The following is a 24,438-nucleotide window of genomic DNA, read 5'->3' on the forward strand; positions in this document are numbered from 1 at the left end:
AAAGTTTAACGCACACTTTTAAAACAGGGTTTCGACGGTGCCGCAGGCGCGTGCGTGTGCGGTCAGGCTCGGAACGAGCAATGACGCGAACCGGCAACTAACAACGGATGCAAGTTTTGAAAACGGGCGGCAACGGAGATGCCGATGCAATGCAGATGATGTGCATGATGCGATGATGATGCGACAAAAGAAAATACCCACATGACGAAAACGGAAAGAAGGGGAAATCTTCTGGAACGTCGGCATCGGGCTGTCACAACTCTCCTACACTACAAGAAGATCTCGCCCCGAGATCCAAGAATGAAAGGGGGAGAGGATGAGAAAGAACAAGAGGTAAAAACTTAGTCGCTTCTTTGGCAAACGAGTGAAACCAACGATCCTTGAAGGTTTCAAAGACATGAGGAATGATATGAGGAAGAAGCAAGAATTCACGGAAAATTTCGGCAGCACTTCGGTAGGAAAATGGGACAATTTTTTTCCAGAAAGGTGGAAGAAATAGACAATATTCACAACAAACATATAAATAGAGCAAGGGAACACCATGATCTTGATAGAACAACAAGATTGACCCAAATGAGCAACATCACAATGCCTCCGGAACAATAGAATAGGAACTAGCTCATACGGAAGAAGAGAATGAAGAAAAGAATGACAACTATCATCACAACAGAATTGAAGAGCCTCTGGACAGAGAATTGACGTGGTAGTTGGAAAGCAACAACGAAGAAGAAGATGGTAGTGGGCTTATGAAAATCATCTCAACAAATATGAGGTGATAACCAACCACTAAAAGAAACAAGGAAAGATTGGGAGAAACAAGATATGAACAATTCTTACACCAAGAGGATACATTGAGAACTTGGATTAATGACAAGCACCATGATAGCACAAACCATAGGAAAAGCTTTAGGTGAAATCCAAACCAAGATAGATCAATGAAGAATTCATGGGTTGAAATATCTCATGATCATAGAATTGCTGGGTTTAATTATCTCATTCTTGAAAGAAAATCTCTTCGAGACTCCTACACTAACAAGAATGCTATAATACCACCTCAAAGGATAAAGGAAGAACAAATGCACTTATAAATGCAAGAGAAAGGATACTTAAGGTCCTCCAACAAGAATCTTGAAGAACACTTGAGAATGAATTGAAACCTTGATGAATCACCATGAAGGACCTCCGTATACAAATGAAATATGCAACGATATGAAGGTAGAAAAGAATAAGATTATGACCTTGCCAGGATTTAGATGAAGCCTCACAAAGAGATACTTGAGAAAACTTGGAACTCCGGAAAAGAAAAGATAAGAACACTTGAGGAAAAGGAATTGACCTAATGAACCACTCTGGAAGAAGAACTCATATTACTATGAACAAGAATAAGAATTATGTTATGCTCATCCTTCATCAAGTTTAATTGATGACAAGCAATGGATTTAGCATACCACTTATTCTTCTAGAAATGATTGAGGAGAGAGATAAGCATCACTTGAAGCATAATTGAAGAAAGCACCGGTAAGAATTCACAATTGAATGGGAACACCACGAATTAATGGAGAAACGTGAGAATGAAGAGCTCATGAGCCACCTGAGAGAAAAACTTGAACAAAGCGCCGGAATAACCGAGAGACGAACGAAGAGACAACAATGGAGAAGAATTGAGGATGAAAGCTGAAAGCTGAGAACGAAAAATCTTCTAAAATGATGGCCTTCGGAGGAACGAGAAATAAAATAACTCAGAAATGCACCGGATGGCAAGAAAGGAATTACTCATGATTGGAACAAATTCAAGATGATAACATGAAGCTGAAATGACAAATATCCAAGAGAATAGGCCAAGATTGAGAGAAACACTCCTTCGAATAGCAAGCTGAGAATGATGACGAGGAACAACACCAAGAATAGCTGAGACACTCCGGAATAAAGAAGAATGCAAGGTTGAGCCAAGTATGAGAATTTATTCAAATAGATCTTGGAGAAGGGATATGACTGATGAAATTCATACTTACAGAATAGTTCAAAAGATTTAGAGATCTCCGAGAAAAAAATTTAGAAGAGCGAGGAAAGACCCTCGGAAAGAACCTGTGGGTTATGGGCCCACTCAAAGAAACCATCGTTGGAAAAGATTACTTGGAAGAGAGATATTGCACCGGTATGAAGAGAAGTAGATGGGGTTGAGCACCTCGAAATAATTGAAAGATTGAAAACCAGAACTTCTGAGACAACTTCAGCACTCCGGATAGAAAAGAGATGAATGAATAACAAAATAGGCTGATAAGAATCTCCAACATAGGAAAGAATTACAAGGACGAAAAGGATATGATGAACACGGACAACTGAATTAAATTCATCGGTAAGGATGACAAGAATGAACAAGTATGACACGAATCTCCGCAGAATCTTCACAACGAATCACCGGGTAAGAGAGAAAAGAACACACAACGGAAGCACAATGAAAAGAAAACTCTTGGATGAAAATAGAATCACTGAAGAAAAGGGTGGGAGGGCGGGAAAAAACAAAGAGAATTTTGGACAAATGAGATGAACTCCGGAATAAAATGAGAGAATGATCTTGCAAAAATTGGAGAAGATTGAATCCACTTGGAGAGAAACACACCGGTTGAATGGAATTGATAAGACGATCTGAAAGAGCAAAGAATTTGCATTCACATAAAAATATGAGAACACATATTAGGAAAGATCTGAAATCACCACTTGACATCGAAGCAACACAAATTACCATATTCAGCAAAACAAAGGGATGAGGCTTACGAAACAAGCTAGAACAAACTCATGAGAAAGATTTCCGTTCGATATTTTCGTGGACGGGATCGCACGGGCACGATTTTACAGTAGCCATCAAGTGCAAGGCAGTGCACCCGACATACGAAGCGTCCCCGAGTCGTAGCAAGCTACAGGGACTCTTTAAGACACAACGTGTACCGCTGTAAGTCGACCGTGAACAAACAAATCCACTAGATGTCGAACCCCAACCTAACATCATGTATTTGTTGGAAGATTGTCCTATAAGCAACTACTTGAATTCCCACCTATGAATTCCCGAAATATCTGGTCATGCAATATGGTACACGGATACAAGGAGTAATAATCACACAACTCCTATACTAACCCGTCACCTGTATCACATCGGTCAACACACAACCAAAATCTCGGACCTTCATCTACAACAGACCCTCGTGATCACAACGATACAAAGTATGGCAGTACTCCCAAACAATCTGCACCAGTACTGGGGACATCGGGGTTATCTCGCCACTACTAGTATTGAAGCAATTACGAACATCCTTCGTCCTGAGATACTAAGAAATCTGAATGATAATGATGTACTCAAGAATCCCCTGGAGCTCAACTCCCCGGAAGAAAATCAAGTCAGACAGGAGGCACCAAGACAGAACTCCGTCACATCGGCATCATATAGATCCCAAGAATATCCGCGTGATCCTAAATTTTTTTTGAGTGAGAAGAGGAGTAGAATGAAAATATTACGTCAAGATTCCTCACGAGAGCATAGAAGAGGAGAAAAAAGAATCCTACTCTCCGATATATAACTAAGACTCAAATAGTTTTTTCACTAGACTCGACTCGGCCAAGCTCGATCAATCAAGGGGGCTCCTAGGTCGGTACTGGCTCTGATACCAACTTGTCACGCCCCAGGATGCGACCCTATCCTCAATTTGGCATGAGGGCCTCGTCAGGGATAGAAGCGCATCTCGTCGTGTCGCAAGAATGGATATCGTCACAAGTACATGTACTGAAAAGAAGAGATATATATAGAGTTGGCTTACACTCGCCACAAGTTACATCAGAGTCACATCAGTACATTACATAATCATCAAGAGTAAGAGCAGGGTCCGACTAAACGAGAAAAATAAGAACGACGTCCATCCTTGCTATCCCAGGCTGCCGGCCTGGAACCCATCCTAGATCGATGAAGAAGAAGAAGAATAAGAAGCAACTCCAAATGAACAATCAACGCGCTCGCGTCAAGTAACCTTTACCTGTACCTGCAAATGGTGTTGTATTAATCTGTGAGCCACAGGGGACTCAGCAATCTCATTTCCAAAGGTATCAAGACTAGCAAAGCTTAATGGGTGAGGTATGGTTAAGTGGTGAGGTTGCAGCAGCGGCTAATCATATATTTGGTGGCTAAACTTACGAGTACAAGAATAAGAGGGGAAAGATCTACGCATATCGGTCGTGGCTACTGATGATCAAATTAATGATCCTGAACACCTACCTACGTCGGACATAACCCCACCGTGTCCTCGATCGGAGAAGGAACTCACGAAAGAGACAATCACGATTACACACACAGTTGGCATATTTTAATTAAGTTAACTTCAAGTTATCTAGAACCAGTGTTAAACAAAGCTTCCACGTTGCCACATAACCGCGGGCACGGCTTTCCGAAAGATTTAACCCTGCAGGGGTGCTCCAACTAGTCCATCACAAATTACCACAAGCCGCATAGAAATCCTTAATCACGAAGCTCGCGATCTTGTCGGATTCCCTAGTGGAAAACCTCAACTCTGAGATTACCCAAAGCATCACCGGAATCTCGATGCACAATATATCTCGTCAAAGGTAAAACTAATCCAGCAAGGCCGCCCGACGTGTCGACGATCCCGATAGGAGTCGTGTACCTCGTTCTCAGGACACGGCGGATGAGCTAGACGTCGGGATCGCTAAACCTCCGGGTGACCAGAGGGGCGCCGGACATCTCTCAGGTGGGGCCAACACTCATGAGGAGCACTCGCCCGGGGGTTGATTAAATTAGTCCGCGGGTGCCGTCGGGTCCCTATGCATTATTATAAGGTTATTTGGAAAATCTAGTACCAAAGTTGGGCCTTGCCAGACCAGCTTTAATCTAAAACGAATTATCAAGGGGTTCCCCATAACAACTCCGATCGTGTTAGGAGCGCTCATTTATGGAACATAACACCGGTAGCCGGTAACTAAGGGGGCAAAGGTGGAACAAAACACCAGGCTAGAAAGGCCGAGCCTTCCACCTTTTACCAAGTATATAGGTGCATTAAATTGAATAGCATTTAATATGGTGATATAACAAGAAACCCATGTTTTCACATGGAAGCATCTGCACCTGCAACTAGCAACGCTATCAACAGGGTCAAGCAAGCAGTAACACAGCCAATCAGTGGTTTGCTAGGTTGAACGGGTTAAAGGTTTCATGGCATTGTTGAGAGGCTGATATTTAACATGTGGTAGGCAACGAGACATCACGATAGAAGCGGTAAAACTAGAATGGCAATGATAGTAATGGTATCTGGGGAAATGATCATCTTGCCTGAGATCCCGCTTGGAAGAAGAATGCCTCCGTGAAGCAGACGAACCGACGTAGTCGAACGGGTCCTCACTTTCCGACACGCTTGCGGAGCTCTAACGAGACGAAGGAAACCGGAAACAATCATCAACACAAATATACACCACACGATGCATGACACATATGATGCATGAACGGTCTAATGCAAGGCATGCCAATCACAACAATCAAACACTACACATTAAGTGAAGCTCAATATGCAACAAGTTGCATATCGACGGACTTCCACGTTGAATTATTTAGTTCACTCCCGTTTAGATACAAGACAATATTAAATGTGGTTAAACATGAATGAAGTGAAGCGCAATTAACCTACCTATCTAGGCATTTTAAATGAGGTCGGAAATGACATATAGCACCTCCGAAACGACCTCACATGTTAATTTAAAATTCTATCCAGATCTGAATTAACACCTTTAATTAGTTGTTAAACAGCAAAACAAATAGGTTCACGTGATTCTACGCATCATTTCAAGCAATCTACACATAAAGAACATCTCCAACGGAGCTACGGTTCAAAAGATACAAGCACCGCAAGATATGATGGCATGAATGCAATATGTGTGCAACGACGGCTACGAGCACTTCAAAACAAACAACCAGCAAGAGAAAATGAAACTACACGAGATTCTAAGCAAGTTTCATGTAGGACACGATCAAATCGGAGCTACGGTTCAACATCTACGAGCAAAACAAGAAAACACTACAATCTGCCAAAATCAGCCACATAGCATTTTCTACGCACCACAACTATGGCTACACAACTCCCATATGCTCAAGAAAGGCATGGCACGGAAGAGGGCAAGAATCACTACTACAAACTACTAACAACAACTAACATGGCAGCAAGGATCACTAGATAAAGAAGTCACAAAATGGCATCCCACACACTATTTCAGACTTAGTGAAAATCACACCTCATGAAAGTGCAGTTTTCGATCTGAAGCAATATTGACAGCAGCAAAACCTATAGCTACAGGACTCCAAATGGCATGAAACTTTACAGCATGCTAGAGAAATACAAGGGGTACAACTAACTCCATTGGACCAACCTCAAAAGAGCTACAGATCAAAAGGTAGAAGCAGACAAGACAACAACAAAATATAACAGATTCCAGACTTAGAAATATTTCAGCTCGTGTAAAACAGCACTATTTCTAGCAACTTGAGGGCAATCAAAACACACCTAAACATGCATTTCTATTGCAACTAAAAGTACCAGGGGCTAGTCCAAACACCCAAGATCAACTCTCTAGTTGACAACTCCGTCAAACGACGCACGGAATATATCCTACGAATTAAACAAAAGGGCAACATAGCAAAATATCTCGCGAACTAACTTGCTCGAAAACTAAAACTAATTGCACAGAAAAATCCATGAGATTTTTCTACCCCGGAAACATATAAAATATGTGGGGTTGCAACACAAAATAAAGCCACACTAAAATGCGAGATAATTATCTAAACGCGAAAAATAAACTAGAGGCAAATCACTACGCGCAAAAATACCAACGGCTACTCTAAAATACATGCAAAAATGATTCCTAAAACACGGGCACTTAATGTACGACATACGAGCAATCCGGACTTGCACGAAAATTAAATACGGTCTATATCCTATTAAGACAGCACGCTAAACGATGCATTCGGCACGCTAAACGGCGTTTAAAAAATATGCAACGAGCGCCAACGTGTTCTACACGAGAAACTACGCGAAATACATATTTTACTCGCTTTGTTCTGACTTATGGATTAAAAGATACTGACGTTTTAATATTTGCCTATTTCCTGAAATTAACTAAACCGAAAAAAGTAAATCTAAAAGCCCATCGGGTCGAACTGGGGCAAAACGCCTACGGTGCGCTGGGGGTGAGGGAGGAGAGATAGGCTGCATGGAGAGGAGGAGAGGTGGGGCGGCGCGGATCACGAGGTGGGACTAGGGTTAGCTAGAGTAGGCAGGTTTTGGGGGTCTATTTATAGAAATGGGGCTAGGTTTAGCGGTTTTTCGCCCCGGTTTCAACCGCGCGGTCGGAATTGAACAATTTCGAACGCGGGACGTGCTAAGTGGCTGCGTTGTGTAGATATCCGGAGACGAGAGGGGAAACGGGCGGCGCGGCAATGAATTTTAAAACACCGACAAACGTCCGACGGTAGACCGAATACGGTGCCGCTACGGTCGACCGTTCGTGTACCAGACGGTCTCCGATCGCGACGAAATTCGAAAGGTGGCCTACCTATATTAAAGTAAGACCGCACGTCAAATCTCAACCCGATCAGAGAAAGTTTAACGCACACTTTTAAAACAGGGTTTCGACGGTGCCGCAGGCGCGTGCGTGTGCGGTCAGGCTCGGAACGAACAATGAGGCGAACCGGCAACTAACAACGGATGCAAGTTTTGAAAACGGGCGGCAACGGAGATGCCGATGCAATGCTGATGATGTGCATGATGCGATGATGATGCGACAAAAGAAAATACCCACACGACGAAAACGGAAAGAAGGGGAAATCTTCTGAACGTCGGCATCGGGCTGTCACAGCTAAGCAGAAGCGTTAATAAACGTGGTTGATGTAGTGGTACGTCTTCACGATTCGTCCCATGAACCGTCCCACGATACGTCCCGCAAACCGTCTCACAATCCGTCCCATGATCCGTCCCGATCAAGTGTCGAACGGACGGCACCTCCGTGTTCCGCACACGTACAGCTCGATGACGATCTCCACCTTCTTGATCCAGCAAGAGAGACGGGGAAGTAGATGAATTCTCTGGCAGCGTGACGACGCGCCGGTGATGGTGATGATCTATTCCAGCAGGGCTCCGCCCGAGCTCCGCAGAAAACCGATCTAGAGGAAGAACTACGAAGTAGACGTTTAGGGTTGCACGTGGCAAAGTTGTGTCTCCAAAACCCTAAAACCTCTAGTATATATAGGAGGAGGGGAGGAGCTAGCCTTGGGGATCAAGGGATCCCCTAGGGCACCGGCCAAAGTGGGAGAGGAGGGACTCCAACTCCAATTCGGTTTGGGGAAGGAGGAGTCCCTTCCTTCGTTCCCACCTCCCTCTTTTTTTTCTCCTTTGTTTTTTTCCTTTAGCCGAAATAGTCCACTTGGGCTGGCCTGACCAACCCACCAAGGGCTGGTGCGCCACCTATGGCCTATTTGGTTCTCTCCCGCACGGGTGGCTGATACGTCTCAAACGTATCTATAATTTTTGATGGTTTCATGCTGTTATCTTGTCAACTTTGGATGTTTTGTTTACCTTTTATATCTTTTTTGAGACTAACTTATTAACTCAGTGCCAAGTGCCAGTTCCGGTTTTTTCTGTGTTTTTGACTCTTTTCAGATCTGATTTTGGAACGGAGTCCAAACGGAATAAAATCCCCGAAATAAATTTTTCCAGAACGGAAGAAGATCGGGAGGCTTGAGGGCCAAGCAAGTGGGCCCACAGGGGGCCCACAAGCCCTGTTGCCGCGGCCAGGGGGGAGGCCGCGACAACCAAGCTTGTGGCCCCCCTGGCGCTCCCCTCCCCTAGGTCTTTGGCCTATAAATTCCCTAAAAATCCAGAAAAAATCAGGGCGTCCACGAAAACACTTTTCCGCCGCCGCAAGCTTCCGTTTCCGCGAGATCTCATCTGGAGACCCTTCCCGGTGCACTGCCGGAGGGGACTTTGGAGTTGGAGGGCTTCTTCATCAACATCATCGCCCCTCCAATGACTCGTGAGTAGTTCACTTCAGACCTACGGGTCTGTAGTTAGTAGCTAGATGGCTTCTTCTCTCTCTTGGATCTTCAATACAAAGTTCTCCATGATCTTCATGAAGATCTATCCGATGTAATCCTCTTTGGCGGTGTGTTTGTCGAGATCCGATGAATTGTGGATTTGTGATCAGATTATCTATGATTTATATTTGAGTCCTTGCTGATTTCTTATATGCATGATTTGATATCCTTGTAAGTCTCTCCGAGTCTTGGGTTTTGTTTGGCCAACTAGATCTATGATTCTTGCAATGGGAGAAGTGCTTGGTTTTGGGTTCATACCGTGTGGTGACCTTTCCCAGTGAAAGAAGGGGCAGCAAGGCATGCATCGTGTTGTTGCCATCAAGGGTAACAAGATGGGCTTTTATCGTAGATATGAGATTGTCCATCTACATCATGTCATCTTGCTTAAGGCGTTACTCTGTTCTCATGAACTTAATACACTAGATGCATGATGGATAGCGGTCGACGTGTGGAGTAATAGTAGTAGATGCAGAAAGTATCGGTCTACTTGTTTTGGACGTGATGCCTATAGGTATAATCATTGCCATAGATAACGTCACGACTTTGCGCGGTTCTATCAATTGCTCGACAGTAATTCGTTCACCCACCGTCTACTTGCTTTCATGAGAGAAGCCACTAGTGAACACTACGGCCCCCGGGTCTATTCACACCTATCGTTTCCACTTTCGCTTTTACTTTGCTTTGTTTGTTTTTTGCTTTTAGTTCTCACTTGGCAATCAATCTATAAGGGATTGACACCCCTTCATAGCGTTGGGTGCAAGCTCTTTGTGTTTGTGCAGGTACTTGTGATATTCCTTCACTGGATCGACCCTTGGTTCTCAAAACTAAGGGAAATACTTACCGTCGCTGTGCTACATCACCCTTTCCGCTTCGAGGGAACACCAACGCAAGGCTCCAAGGCTACGGGGGAATCCTTTGCATATTTGCCAAGGAAGTCCCTAAAGGTGTAGCCGTGGCAGAGGGATTCCTAGTGCCGTTGCTAAGGAGTATCAAGACAAGAATAGTCTCCCGTCAGCACACTTGTTTCTCGTGCCGTTTGAAGGTCTTTTGTTGCAGTAGCAGTGGCCCCTCCGGGTAAAAACCCGGAACCCATTCGTCACTCCCGGTACACTATCGATAATGCCCGAAATCTTTCCGGAGGCCAAATGAAACAATCCTATATATCAATCTTCATTTATGGACCATTCTGGAAACCCTCATGACGTCCAGGATCTCATCCGGGACTCCGAACAAAACTTCGATCACCAACACATATAACTCAACTATACCGAAACGTCACCGACCCTTAAGTGTGCACACATTGCGGGTTTGAGAACTATGCAGACATGACCTGAGACACTCCCCGGTCAATATCCAATAGCGGGACCTGGATGTCCATATTGGATCCTACATATTCTATGAAGATCTTATCGGTTGAACCTCTATGCCAAGGATTCATATAATCCCGTATACCATTCCCTTTGTTCTTCGGTATGTTACTTGCCCGAGATTCGACCGTCGGTATCTTCATACCTAATTCAATCTCGTTATCGGCAAGTCTCTTTACTCGTTCCATAATACAAGATCTCGTAACTAACTCATTAGTCACATTGCTTGCAAGGCTTGTTGTGATGTTGTATTACCGAGTGGGCCCCGAGATAGCTCTCCGTCACACAGAGTGACAAATCCCAGTCTTGATCCATGCCAACCCAACAGACACCTTTGGGTATACCTGCAGAGCACCTTTATAGTCACCCAGTTACGTTGAGACGTTTGATAACCCACAAGGTATTCCTCCAATGTCCGGGAGTTGCATGATCTCATGGTCATAGGAACAGATACATTGACATGCAGAAAACATTAGCAATAAACTGACACGATCATACACTATGTCTATAGTTTGGGTATTGTCCATCACATCATTCTCCTAATGATGTGATCCCATCATCAAGTGACAACACTTGTCTATGACCAGGAAACCTTGACCATCTTTGATCAACGAGCTAGTCAACTAGAGGCTCACTAGGGACAATGTGTTGTCTATGTATCCACACATGTATTTGAGTTTCCAATCAATATAATTCTAGCATGGATAATAAACGATTATCATGAACAAGGAAATATAATAATAACCAATTTATTATTGCCTCTAGGGCATATTTCCAACACTTAGGCCCATCACCCTTTGCACTCCTGCATGATGCGAGGGCGGCCGATGTCAGTCCTGACACCTCTTATACAAGAACGGTAATAATCTAGACCACTCGGGCGCATGCCGCTCCATTGCTGACATCTGAAGAGATTCGGCTGATACCACGACGTCGAGTACCCATAACTTCTCCCACGTAGACAGTTAGTGCAAATAAGGTGTCCTAACCAACCCAGATCAAATACCCAAATCCATTAGCATTTTAATTAACTCATCGACACATCCACGCGGGAATCCACCCGCCTACATTTATTCATCAATATTCCGAGTAACATGGTCAAGTAACTATGTGGTTGTAACATCAGGGGAATCCGAGGTATCACCCTCGTTGGATTCCGAAAGATGTAACCGTCGAGGTGGCCAGGGAGGAATCTCCCTCGATGGGCCATGCTTGATGGGTTGTACGACAGAGTCGTCATCGGAAGTGGTGAACGAGGAATCACCCTCTGAGAACCACTGTCGGTCAACTACACTACAACGCTAACATCGGAGTATGTAACAAGGTGTCACCCTCGGTACTCGATAGTAGCTCTGCAACATCGTACAACTAAGGGGGGTGTGAGTGTTGTGTCAGGTCTTGGCTCGTCGATCAATGATCGAGACTTGACGATAAAGCGGGGGCAACTGGACTAAGGGTCGGAGGGGAAGACTGCTTCACCTATACTAAACAGTTTTGAGGTGCAGTAGAATAATGTAGCAGTTTATCAAAAACAGGCTATGCATCAGATATAGGAGCTCTAATGCAAGCATGAGGGAGAAAGAATAGGTGATATAGGAATGATCAACGGGATTTGCTTGCCTTGTTGCTCTGCGGCAAAAATGGAGCCTCGATCAGAAAGTAGTCGATCATCGGGTCATTGATACGTCCATTTTGCATCATGCTTTCATGTTGATATTTATCGCTTTTTGGGCTGTTATTACACTTCACGGTACAATACTTATGCATTTTCTCTCTTATTTTGCAAGGTTTACATGAAGAGGGAGAATGCCGACAGCTGGAATTCTGGCCTGAAAAAGGAGCAAGTTTGGGATACCTATTATGCGCAACTCCAAAAGCCGTGAAAATCAACGAGGATTTTTTTGGGATTTATAAAAAATACTGGGCCGAAGAAGTGCCAGAGGGGCGCCAGCAGGAGGCCACAAGCCTGCTAGGCGCGGCCTACCCCCTTGGACGTGCCTAGGGGGCCTGTGAGCTCCCTGCTGGCCCACTGCCCCTCTCTTTTGCTACAAGAAGGGTTTCGGTCTGGAAAAAAATAGTAGGAGGCTTTTCGGAGGATTCGCCGCCACCACGAGGCGGAACTTGAGCAGAACCAATCTAGAGCTCCGGCAGGACGATCGTGCCGGGGAAACTTCCCTCCCGGAGGGGGAAATCGTCGCCATCGTCATCACCAACACTCCTCTCATCGGAGGGGACTCATCACCATCAAAATCTTCATCATCACCATCTCATCTCCAAACCCTAGTTCATCTCTTGTAACCAATCTCCGTCTCGCGACTCCGATTGGTACTTGTAAGGTTGCTAGTAGTGTTAATTACTCTTTGTAGTTGATGCTAGTTGGATTACTTGGTGGAAGAGTTTATGTTCAGATCCTTGATGCTATTCATTACCTCTCTGGTCATGAATATGATTATGCTTTGTGAGTAGTTACTTTTGTTCCTGAGGACATGGGATAAGTCTTGCTATAAGTAGTCATGTGAATTTGGTATTTGTTCGATAATTTGATGTGTTGTATGTTGTTTTTCCTCTAGTGGTGTTATGGGAACGTCGACTACATAACACTTCACCATATTTGGGCCTAGAGGAAGGCATTGGGAAGTAGTAAGTAGATGATGGGTTGCTGGAGTGACAGAAGCTTAAACCCCAGTCTATGCGTTGCTTCGTGAGGGGCTGATTTGGATCCACTAGTTTAATGCTATGGTTAGACTTTGTCTTAATTCTTCTTTTGTAGTTGCGGATGCTTGCGACAGAGGTTAATCATAAGTGGGATGCTTTTCCAAGTAAGGGCAATACCCAAGCGCCGGTCCACCCACATATCAAACTATCAAAGTAACGAACGCGAATCATATGAACATGATGAAACTAGCATGACAGAAATTCCCGTGTGTCCTCGGGAGCGTTTTTCCTCCTATAAGACTTTGTTCAGGCTTGTCCCTTTCTGCAAAAGGGATTGGGCCACTTGCTGCACCGTTTCTACTACTTGTTACTTGTTACTTTTTGCTCGCTACGTTTCACCTCGCTACACCATCACTTGTTACCGCTACTTTCAGTGCTTGCAGTTATTACCTTGCTGAAATCCGTTTATAAGAGCCTTCTGCTCCTCGTTGGGTTCGACACTCTTACTTATCGAAAGGACTATGATTGATCCCCTATATTTGTGGGCCATCAAGACTCTTTTCTGGCGCCGTTGCCGGGGAGTGAAGCGCCTTTGGTAAGTGGAAATTGGTAAGGAAACATTTATATACTGTGTTGAAATTTATTGTCACTTGTCACTATGGAAACTGTTCCTTTAAGGAGTTTGTTCGGGGTATCTTCACCACAAACGGAAGCACGAGGAGTTGTTCCTCAACCTGAGGTACCTACTGAAAATATCTTTTATAAAATTCCTTCGGGTATGCTTGAGAAACTGCTGGCTAATCCTTTCACAGGAGATGGATCTTCACATCCATACTTGCATGTGATCTATGTAGATGAAGTTTGTGGTTTATTTAAGCTTGCAGGTTTGCCCGAGGATGAGGTAAAGAAGAAAGTCTTTCCTTTATCTTTGAAGGATAAGGCGTTGACATGGTATAGGCTATGTGATGATACTCGATCATGGGGCTACAATCGGTTGAAATTGGAATTTCATCAAAAGTTCTGTCCTATGCATTTAGTACATCGTGATTGGAACTTTATTTATAACTTTTGGCCTCATGACAGGGAAAGCATGGCTCAAGCTTGGGGGAGGCTTAAATCAATGCTATATTCATGCCCCAATCATGAGCTCTCGAGAGAAATCATCACTCAAAACTTTTATGCTCGGCTTTCTCATGAAGATCGTACCATGCTTGACACTTCTTGTACCGGTTCTTTTATGAAGAAGGATATTGATCACAAGTGGAATTTATTGGAGAGAATCAAACACAACTCTGAAGATTGGGAGCTGGAGGAAGGTAAGGAGTCATGTATGAATTTCCAGTTTGATTGCGTTAAATCTTTTGTTGAGACAAACACTTCTAGAGATTTTAGCGCTAAGTATGGACTTGACTCTGAGATAGTAGCTTCTCTATGTGAATCTTTTGCTGCTCATGTTGATCTTCCCAAAGAGAAGTGGTTTAAATATCATCCTCCTGTAGAAAGCAACATAGCCAAAACCAATCTAGTTGAGGAGAAAGTCATTGCTTTTAGTGATCCTGTTGTTCCTTGTGCTTACACTGAGAAACCACCATACCCCGCTAGGATAAAGGATTATTCTAAAGCTCCAACTATGATACGTAGGGGTTACATTAGACCACTTGCACCCCCTGAAGAGATTAGAGTTGAACCTAGTGTTGCTATTATCAAAGATCTCTTAGCCGAAGACATAGATGGACATGTTATCAAATTCTGTGAGGACTCCCCTAGAATTGCTAAACCTCACGCGAAAGACAAACACAGACCTATAGTTGGCCTGCCCGTTGTTTCTGTCAAGATAGGAGATCACTGTTACCATGGTTTATGTGATATGGGAGCTAGTCTTAGTGCAATATCCCGTTCTCTATATGATGAAATCAAAGATGAGATTTCACCTGCTGAGTTAGAACCCATTGATGTCACTATTACACTAGCTAATAGAGACACTATCTACCCTCTGGGAATTGTGAGAGACGTAGAAGTCCTGTGTGGTAAGACGAAGTATCCTACTGATTTCCTCGTCCTTGGTACTGCACAAGATAGCTTTTGTCCCATCATATTCTATAGACCCTTTCTCAACACTATCAATTCTCACATTGATTGCATTAAGCAGATTGTCACAGTTAGTTTCGAGGGTGTGTCTCAGGAATTTAACTTCTCCAAGTTTAGAAGACAACCTCATGAAAGAGAGTCGTCTGGTAGAGATGAAATTATTGCTCTTGCCTCTATTGTCGTACCTCCTACGGATCCTTTAGAGCAATATCTTCTTGAGCATGAAAATGATATGCATATGGAGGAGAGAGATGAGATAGATAAAATTGTCTTAGAACAATATCCTATTCTCAAGAATAATCTGCCTGTTGAACTGCTTGGGGATCCTCCCCCACCAAAGGGTGATCATGTGTTCGAGTTTAAACAGTTGCCTGATACTCTTAAGTATGCCTATTTTGATGAGAAGGAGATATATCATGTCATTATTAGTGCTCTCCTCTCAGAGCACGAAGAGAAGAAGTTACTAAGGACTCTGAGGAAGCACCGCGCTGCTACTGGATACACTCTTGATGATCTTAAGGGTATTAGTCCTACTCTATGTCAGCACAAGATTAAAACCGATCCTGACTTTAAACCAGTTGCTGATCATCAAAGGAGATTAAATCCTAAGATGAAAGAGGTCGTTAGAAAAGAAATATTAAAGCTTCTCGAAGCAGGAATCATTTATCCTGTTGCTCATAGTGATTGGGTAAGTCCAGTACATTGCGTACCTAAGAAGGGAGGTATCACCGTCGTTCCTAATGATAAGGAGGTATCACCGTCGTTCCTAATGAACTAATCCCACAGAGGATTATTACCGGCTATAGGATGGTGATAGACTTCCGGAAACTGAACAAGGCAACCAGGAAAGATCATTATCCTTTGCCGTTCATCGACAAAATGCTAGAAAGGCTATCAAAACACACACACTTCTGCTTTCTAGAGGGTTATTCAGGTTTCTCGCAAATACCTGTTGCACAATCTGATCAAGAGAAAACCACTTTCACCTGCCCTTTCGGTACCTTTGCCTATAGACGTATGCCTTTTGGCTTATGCAGTGCACCTGCCACCTTCCAAAGATGTATGATGGCTATATTCTCTGCCTTTTGTGAAAAGATTATCGAGGTTTTCATGGATGACTTCTCCGTTTACGGGTCTTCCTTTGATGATTGCCTCAGCAACCTTGATCGAGTCTTACAGAGATGCGAAGAAACCAACCTCGTCTTTAATTGGGAGAAGTGCCACTTTATGGTTAATGAGGGTATCGTCTTAGGACACAAAATCTCTGAAAGAGGCATTGAAGTTGATAAGGCTAAGGTTGATGCAATTGAGAAAATGCCTTGCTCCACAGATATCAGAGGTATACAAAGTTTCCTAGGTCATGCTGGTTTCTATAGAAGGTTCATTAAAGACTTCTCTAAGATTTCTAGGCCTCTTACTAACCTCTTGCAGAAGGATGTTCCTTTTGTTTTTTATGAGGATTGTGAGGAAGCCTTCGAAATACTTAAGAAGGCTTTGATAACCGCACCTATTGTTCAACCACCAGACTGGAACTTGCCCTTTGAAATCATGTGCGACGCTAGTGATTATGCTGTTGGTGCTGTTCTAGGACAAAGAGTTGACAAGAAGTTGAATGTTATTCACTACGCTAGTAAAACTCTAGACAGTGCCCAAAGAAACTATGCCACTACGGAGAATTATTTTTTAGCAGTCATGTTTGCATGTGAAAAGTTGAGATCTTACATAGTTGACTCCAAAGTCACTATTCACTCTGATCATGCTTCTATTAAGTACCTCATGGAGAAGAAGGACGCTAAGCCTAGGTTGATCAGATGGGTTCTCCTGCTGCAAGAATTTGATTTGCACATCGTTGACCGAAAGGGTGCTGATAACCCTGTAGCAGATAACTTGTCTAGGCTAGAGAATGTCCTTGATGACCCAGTACCTATTGATGATAGCTTTCCTGATGAGCAATTAAATGTCATCCGCACTTCACATAGTGCACCGTGGTATGCAGATTATGCAAACTATATCGTAGCCAAATACATACCACCTAGTTTCACCTATCAGCAAAAGAAGAAATTCTTCTTTGATTTGAGACATTACTTTTGGGTGATCCTCACCTTTATAAGGAAGGAGTAGATGGTGTTATTAGACGTTGTGTGCCTGAACATGAACAGGGACAGATCTTGTAGAAGTGTCATTCCGAAGCCTACGGAGGACACCACACTGGAGATAGAACTGCCCACAAGGTATTGCAATCAGGTTTATATTGGCCCACTCTCTTAAAGGATGCCCGTAAGTTTGTCTTGTCTTGTGACGAATGACAAAGAATAGGGAACATCAGTAAGCGTTAGGAAATGCCTATGAACTATTCACTTGTCATTGAACCATTTGATGTCTAGGGCTTTGATTATATGGGACCCTTCCCGAGTTCCAATGGGTACACTCACATCTTAGTTCATGTGGATTACGTTACTAAGTGGGTAGAAGCTATCCCCACTAAAAATGCTGATCACCACACCTCTATTAAGATGCTTAAATAAGTCATATTCCCAAGATTTGGAGTCCCTGGATACTTGATGACTGATGGCGGTTCACACTTCATTCATGGTGTTTTCCGCAAGATGCTAGCTAAGTATGATGTCAACCATAGAGTTGCATCTCCTTATCATCCTCAGTCTAGTGGTCAAGTGGAGTTGAGTAATTGGGAGATCAAGTTGATCCTACAAAAGACCGTCAATAGATCTCGAAAGAACTGGTCTAGCAAACTTGACGATGCACTATGGGCTTATAGGACTGCTTATAAGAATCCCATGGGCATGTCACCGTATAAAATGGTTTACGGTAAGGCCTATCATTTACCTCTTGAGCTGGAACACAAAGCTTATTGGGCAATCAAAGAGCTCAACTTTGATTTCAAACTTGCCGATGAGAAGCGGTTGTTTGATATCAGCTTGTTAGATGAATGGAGAGCCCATGCATATGAGAATGCCAGGTTGTTCAAGGAAAAGGTTAAGAGATGGCACGACAAACGAATACAGAAATGAGAGTTCAATGTAGGTGATTATGTACTGCTATACAATTCTCGTTTGAGATTCTTTGCAGGCAAGCTTCTCTCTAAATGGGAAGGTCCCTATGTTATTGAGGAAGTATATCGTTCCGGTGCCATCAAAATCAATAACACGGAAGGAAATTTTCCTAGAGTGGTAAATGGGCAAAGAATCAAGCATTACATCTTTGGTACTCCCATAAATGTTGAGACCAATATCATCCATGTCATAACTCCAGAGGAGTACATAAGGGATGTTTATCACCCTGTTTCAGACCTTGAAAACGAAGATGTATCTGTTTCGGTAAGAAATTGGACTCCGGTGCTTTTTGAATAGGAAATTTCTTCCGTTTTGGAATTTTTGGAAAATTAGAAAAGTAAAAAGCAGTCCGGAGAGCGAACGAGGCGGCCACAAGCCCTGCCACCGCCACCCCCTGGTGGCGGAGGGCAAGCTTGTGGGTACCTCGTGTGCCTCCCGGACTCCGTTTTCTTGCGGAGCACTCCTTCTGGCCCAGAAAGTTTTTGTTTCGAGCCTGTTTCTGGGATAGATCTAGATCATCATGACTTCCCCAGACGCTCCTAAGGACAAGATCTTCGAGAAGGTCATCAATCCCTACCTCATGGAAGTGCTGAAACACCCTCAATCTATCAAGATGAGCGAGGGGATGTTGCACATCCGTGATGTTGAGGGGCCTAAGAAGACCGGAAGCATGGAGACGAGGCTCGAAGCAATGGAGCAACAAGTCTTCAAGTGCCAAGGGATGGTGGAGTGTGGACTCAACGCCAACCACACGATGATCACTGAGTTCACTAGCAATCACAAGATGGATGCCATTGATATTGGGAAACACCTCTCCAGGCTCTATGACAGGGTTGATCAACTTCAGGGCCAGATCTATGACCTGCAGAACCAAAACTGTGAGTATGAGTACAGATTTAAATCAATAAGGTTGGCTGCAGATTTGAGGATTCCGGCGACTCGTTCATCCTGCCATGATGGAGCACCTATGCCTTGGAAGACGGAGGATCAGACTACTCCAACAACTCCACCACCATCACCACCGAAGGAAGGCAACTAAGCATTGGTATGGGCAATCCCCTTGGCTTCTGCCAAGCTTGGGGGAGTTTCCCTGGTATCGTATCACCTTTATATATTTTGCTTTTACCTTTGTTTTTGTTCTTTCCTTTTCAGTTTTTATTTCTTCTCTTAGAGGAATAAGTCTTTAGTGTTTAGTTTGAGTCTTTTGCTTTTGTCTCTCTCCCGATGTATTCAAGCTTACGAGCTATATAATAAAGAGTGTCTTAGTCAAGGGCTTTGCTTTGTGCCATGATCAAAATTATGAAAAGAACGATAGCATGAAAGATCATGAGACGATCTTATGGAAAGTGATAACTTCACTTATGACACGTATGATGATTGAAACTTGTTGAGAATAGATCAACATAGACCTCAGTCATTGTCGCAATTAATAAGAAGTAATAAGGAAAGAGAGGTTCACATATAAATATATCATCTTAGACACTTTCTATAATTGTGAGCACTCATTAGGAAAGATCACTACCCTTTGCCTTTTATCGACCAAATGCTAGAAAGACTCTCTAAACACACACACTTCTGCTTTCTAGATGGTTATTCTGGTTTCTCCCAAATACGAGTTGCACAATCTGATTAGGAGAAAACCACTTTCACCTGCCCTTTCGGTACCTTTGCTTACAGACGTATGCCTTTTGGCTTATGTAATGCACCTGCAACCTTTCAAAGATGTATGATGGCTATATTCTCTGACTTTTGTGAAAAGATTGTTGAGGTTTTCATGGTTGACTTCTCCGTTTACGGGTCCTCTTTTGATGATTGCCTCAGCAACCTTGATCGAGTCTTGCAGAGATGTAAAGACACCAACCTTGTCTTGAATTGGGAGAAGTGCCACTTTATGGTTAATGAAGGCATCGTCTTAGGACATAAAATTTCTGAAAGAGGTATTGAAGTCGATAAGGCTAAGGTTGATGCAATCGAGAAAATGCCATACCCCACAGATATCAAAGGTATAAGAAGTTTCCTTGGTCATGCTGGTTTCTATAGAAGGTTCATTAAAGACTTCTCTAAGATTTCTAGGCCTCTTACCAATCTCTTGCAAAAGCATATTCCTTTTGTTTTTGACGATGATTGTGAGGAAGCCTTCGAAATACTTAAGAAGGCCTTGATAACTGCACCTATTGTTCAACCACCTGATTGGAACTTACCTTTTGAAATCATGTGTGATGCTAGTGATTATGTTGTTGGTGCTGTCCTAGGGCAAAGAGTTGATAAGAAGTTGAATGTTATTCACTATGCTAGTAAAACTCTAGACAATGCCCAAAGAAACTATGCTACTACGGAAAAGGAATTTTTGGTAGTCGTGTTTGCATGTGAAAAGTTTAGGTCTTACATAGTTGATTCCAAAGTCACTATTCACACTGATCACGCTGCTGTTAAGTACCTAATGGAGAAGAAAGATGCTAAACCTAGACTTATCAGATGGGTTCTCTTGCTACAAGAATTTGATTTGCACGTTGTCGACATGAAGGGTGCTGATAACCCCGTAGCAGATAACTTGAATAGGTTGGAGAATGTTCTTGATGACCCACAACCTATTAATGATAGATTTCCTGATGAGGAATTGAATGTCATCAATGCTTCACGTAGTACACCGTGGTATGCTGATTATGCAAACTATATCATTGCCAAATATATACCACCTAGTTTCACATACCAGCAAAAGAAGAAATTCTTCTTTGACTTGAGACATTACTTTTGGGATGATCCTCACCTTTATAAGGAAGGAGTAGATGGTGTTATTAGACGTTGTGTACCTAAACATGAACAGGGACAGATCCTACAGAAGTGTCACTTCGAGGCCTACGGAGGACACCACGTGGGAGATAGAACTGCCCACAAGGTATTGCAATCAGGTTTCTATTGGCCCACTCTCTTCAAGGATGCCCGTAAGTTTGTCTTGTCTTGTGACGAATGGCAAAGAATAGGTAATATCAGTAAAGGTCAGGAAATGCCTACAAACTATTCACTTGTCATTGAGCCATTTCATGTCCGGGGCTTTGATTATATGGGATCTTTTCCAAAATCCAACGGGTATACTCATATCCTAGTTGTTGTTGATTACGTCACTAAGTGGGTAGAAGCTATCCCCACTAGTAGTGCTGATCACAACACCTCTATCAGGATGCTTAAAGAAGTTATTTTCCCTAGATTTGGAGTCCTTAGATATCTAATGACCGACGGTGGTTGACATTTCATTCATGGTGCTTTCCGTAAAACGCTTGCTAAGTATGATGTCAATCATAGAATTGTGTCCCCCTATCACCCCCAGTCCAATGGTCAAGTAGAGCTAAGCAATAGAGAGATTAAACTAATTCTGCAAAAGACTATCAACATGTCTAGAAAGAATTGGTCTAAGAAGCTCGATGATGCACTGTGGGCTTATAGGACTGCGTGTAAGAATCCCATGGGCATGTCTCCGTACAAAATGGTGTACGGTAAAGCATGTCATTTACCTCTTGAGCTAGAGCATAAAGCTTATTGGGCAATCAAAGAGCTCAACTTTGATTTCAAACTTGCTGGTGAGAAGAGGTTATTTGATATTAGCTTGCTTGATGAATGGAGAACTCAGGCATATGAGAATGCCAAGTTGTTCAAAGAAAAGGTTAAGAGGTGGAATGATAAAAGGATACAAAAGCGTGAGTTCAATGTAGGTGATTATGTCTTGCTATATAATTCTCATTTAAGATTTTTTTTGCAGGCAAGCTTCTCTCTAAATGGGAAGGTCCTTACACTGTTGAGGAAGTATATCGTTCCGGTGCCATCAAGATCAACAACACGAAAGGTAATTGTCCGAGAGTGGCAAATGGGTAGAGAATCAAGCATTATATCTCAAGTACTCCCATAAATGTTGAAATCAATATTATCAATACCATAACTCCGGAGGAGTACCTGAGGGATATTTATCAGCCTGTTTCTGACTCCGAAAACGAAAAGGTATGTGATTCGTTAAGTAAACAGACTCCAAAAAATTTCCAGTAGGATTTTTTCTCCGTTTTGGAATATTTAGAAAAATCGAAAAAAATGAAGTAGTCCGGAAAACGCACGAGGAGGCGACAAGCCTGCGAGGCGCGGGCCACCCCCTAGCCGCGCCCGGGGGGCTTGTGGCCACCTCGTGTGCCTCCCGGACTCCGTTTTCTTGCGGAGTACTGATACGTCTCCAACGTATCTATAATTTTTGATGGTTTCATGCTATTATCTTGTCAAACTTTGGATGTTTTGCATGCCTTTTATTTATTTTTTGGGACTAACTTATTAACTCAGTGTCAACTGCGAGTTCCTGTTTTATCCATGTTTTTGACCCCTTTTAGAGGAGATTTTGAAATGGAGTCCAAACGGAAGAAAATCCCCGAAAAGATTTTTTCTGGAACGGAAGAAGATCGGAGAGCTTGGGGGCCAAGCCAGAAGAGCCCCAGGGGCCCCACAAGCCCCCACCCCGCGGCCAGGGGGCACGCCATGCAGGCTTGTGGGCCCCTGGAGGTCCCCTGACCTAGATCTTGCACCTATAAATTCCCAAATATTCCCAAAAAAATCAGGGGAGCATCGTAATCACTTTTCCGCCACCGCAAGCTTCTGTCTCCGCAAGATCCCATCTGGGGCACGTCCTAGTGCCCTGCCGGAGGGGGGGGGGTTCGGACACGGAAGGCTTCTCCATCAACACCATGACCTCTCCGATGATGTGTGAGTAGTTCACCATAGACCTACGGGTCCATAGCTAGTAACTAGATGGCTTCTTTTCTCTCTTGGATCTTCAATACAAAGTTATCCGTGATCTTCATGGATATCTATCCGATGTATTCTTCTTTTGCGGTGTGTTTGTCGAGATCCGATGAATTGTGGATTTATGATCAGATTATCTATGAATCTTATTTGAGTTTCTTCTGATCTCTCTTATGCATGATTTCATATCCTTGTAATTCTCTTCGAGTTGTTGGTTTTGTCTGGCCAACTAGATCTATGATTCTTGCAATGGGAGAAGTGCTTGGTTTTGGGTTCATACCGTGCGGTGACCTCACCTAGTGATAGAAGGGGTAGCGAGGCACGTATCGTGTTGTTGCCATCAAGGGTAAAAAGATGGGGTTTTCATCATTGGTTTGAGATTATCCCTCTACATCATGTCATCTTGCTTAAAGCGTTACTCTATTTGTCATGAACTCAATACACTAGATGCATGCTGGATAGTGGTCGATGTGTGGAGTAATAGTAGTAGATGCATAAAGTATTGGTCTACTTGTCTCGGACGTGATGCCTATATGCTAGATCATTGCCTTAGATATCGTCATGACTTTGCGCGTTCTATCAATTGCTCGACAGTAATTTGTTCACCCACCGTAATACTTGCTATTTTGAGGGAAGCCTCTAGTGAACAATATGGGCCCCAGGGTCTACTCCACACCATATTTTCAGCCTTACACTTTTTAGTACGTTGCACTTTCCGCCTTCAGATCTCACTTTGCAAATAATCTTGAAGGGATTGACAACCCCTTTGAAGCGTTGGGTGCAAGCTTGTTTGTGTTTGCGCAGGTACTATGGACTTGACGAGACCCTCCTTCTGGATCGATACCTTGGTTCTCAAACTGAGGGAAATACTTACTGCTCCTGTGCTGCATCACCCTTTCCTCTTCAAGGGAAAAACCAACGCAAGCCCAATCTCTGTCAACGTGTCAATTTCTGGCGCTGTTGTTTGAGAAGTAGCAGAAGGATTTCTGGCGCCGTTGCCGGGGAGGAAGATCAAGTCAAGAACTCATCCAAGTAGGTGTCGCAAACTCATCTCTTGCATTTACTTTGTTGTCGAGTTCCTCTCATTTTCCTCTCCCCCACTTCACCAATTTGCCTTTTTCGTTCGCCTTTTCGTTCGCCCTTTTTCTCGCCCGCTTTTTGTTTGCTTGTGTGCTTGCTTGCTTGCTAAAGTGACCATGAACGAAAACACCAAACTTTGTGACTTCTCAAATACTAATAATAATGATTTTATTAGTACTCCGATTGCTCCCGCCACTAGTGCGGAGTCATACGAAATCAATGCCGCTTTGCCGAATCTTGTTATGGAAGAGCAATTCTTTGGCCTTCC

The sequence above is a fragment of the Hordeum vulgare genome, chromosome 1H (genome assembly GCF_904849725.1).
Source record: "Hordeum vulgare subsp. vulgare chromosome 1H, MorexV3_pseudomolecules_assembly, whole genome shotgun sequence".
Lineage (NCBI taxonomy): Eukaryota > Viridiplantae > Streptophyta > Magnoliopsida > Poales > Poaceae > Hordeum > Hordeum vulgare.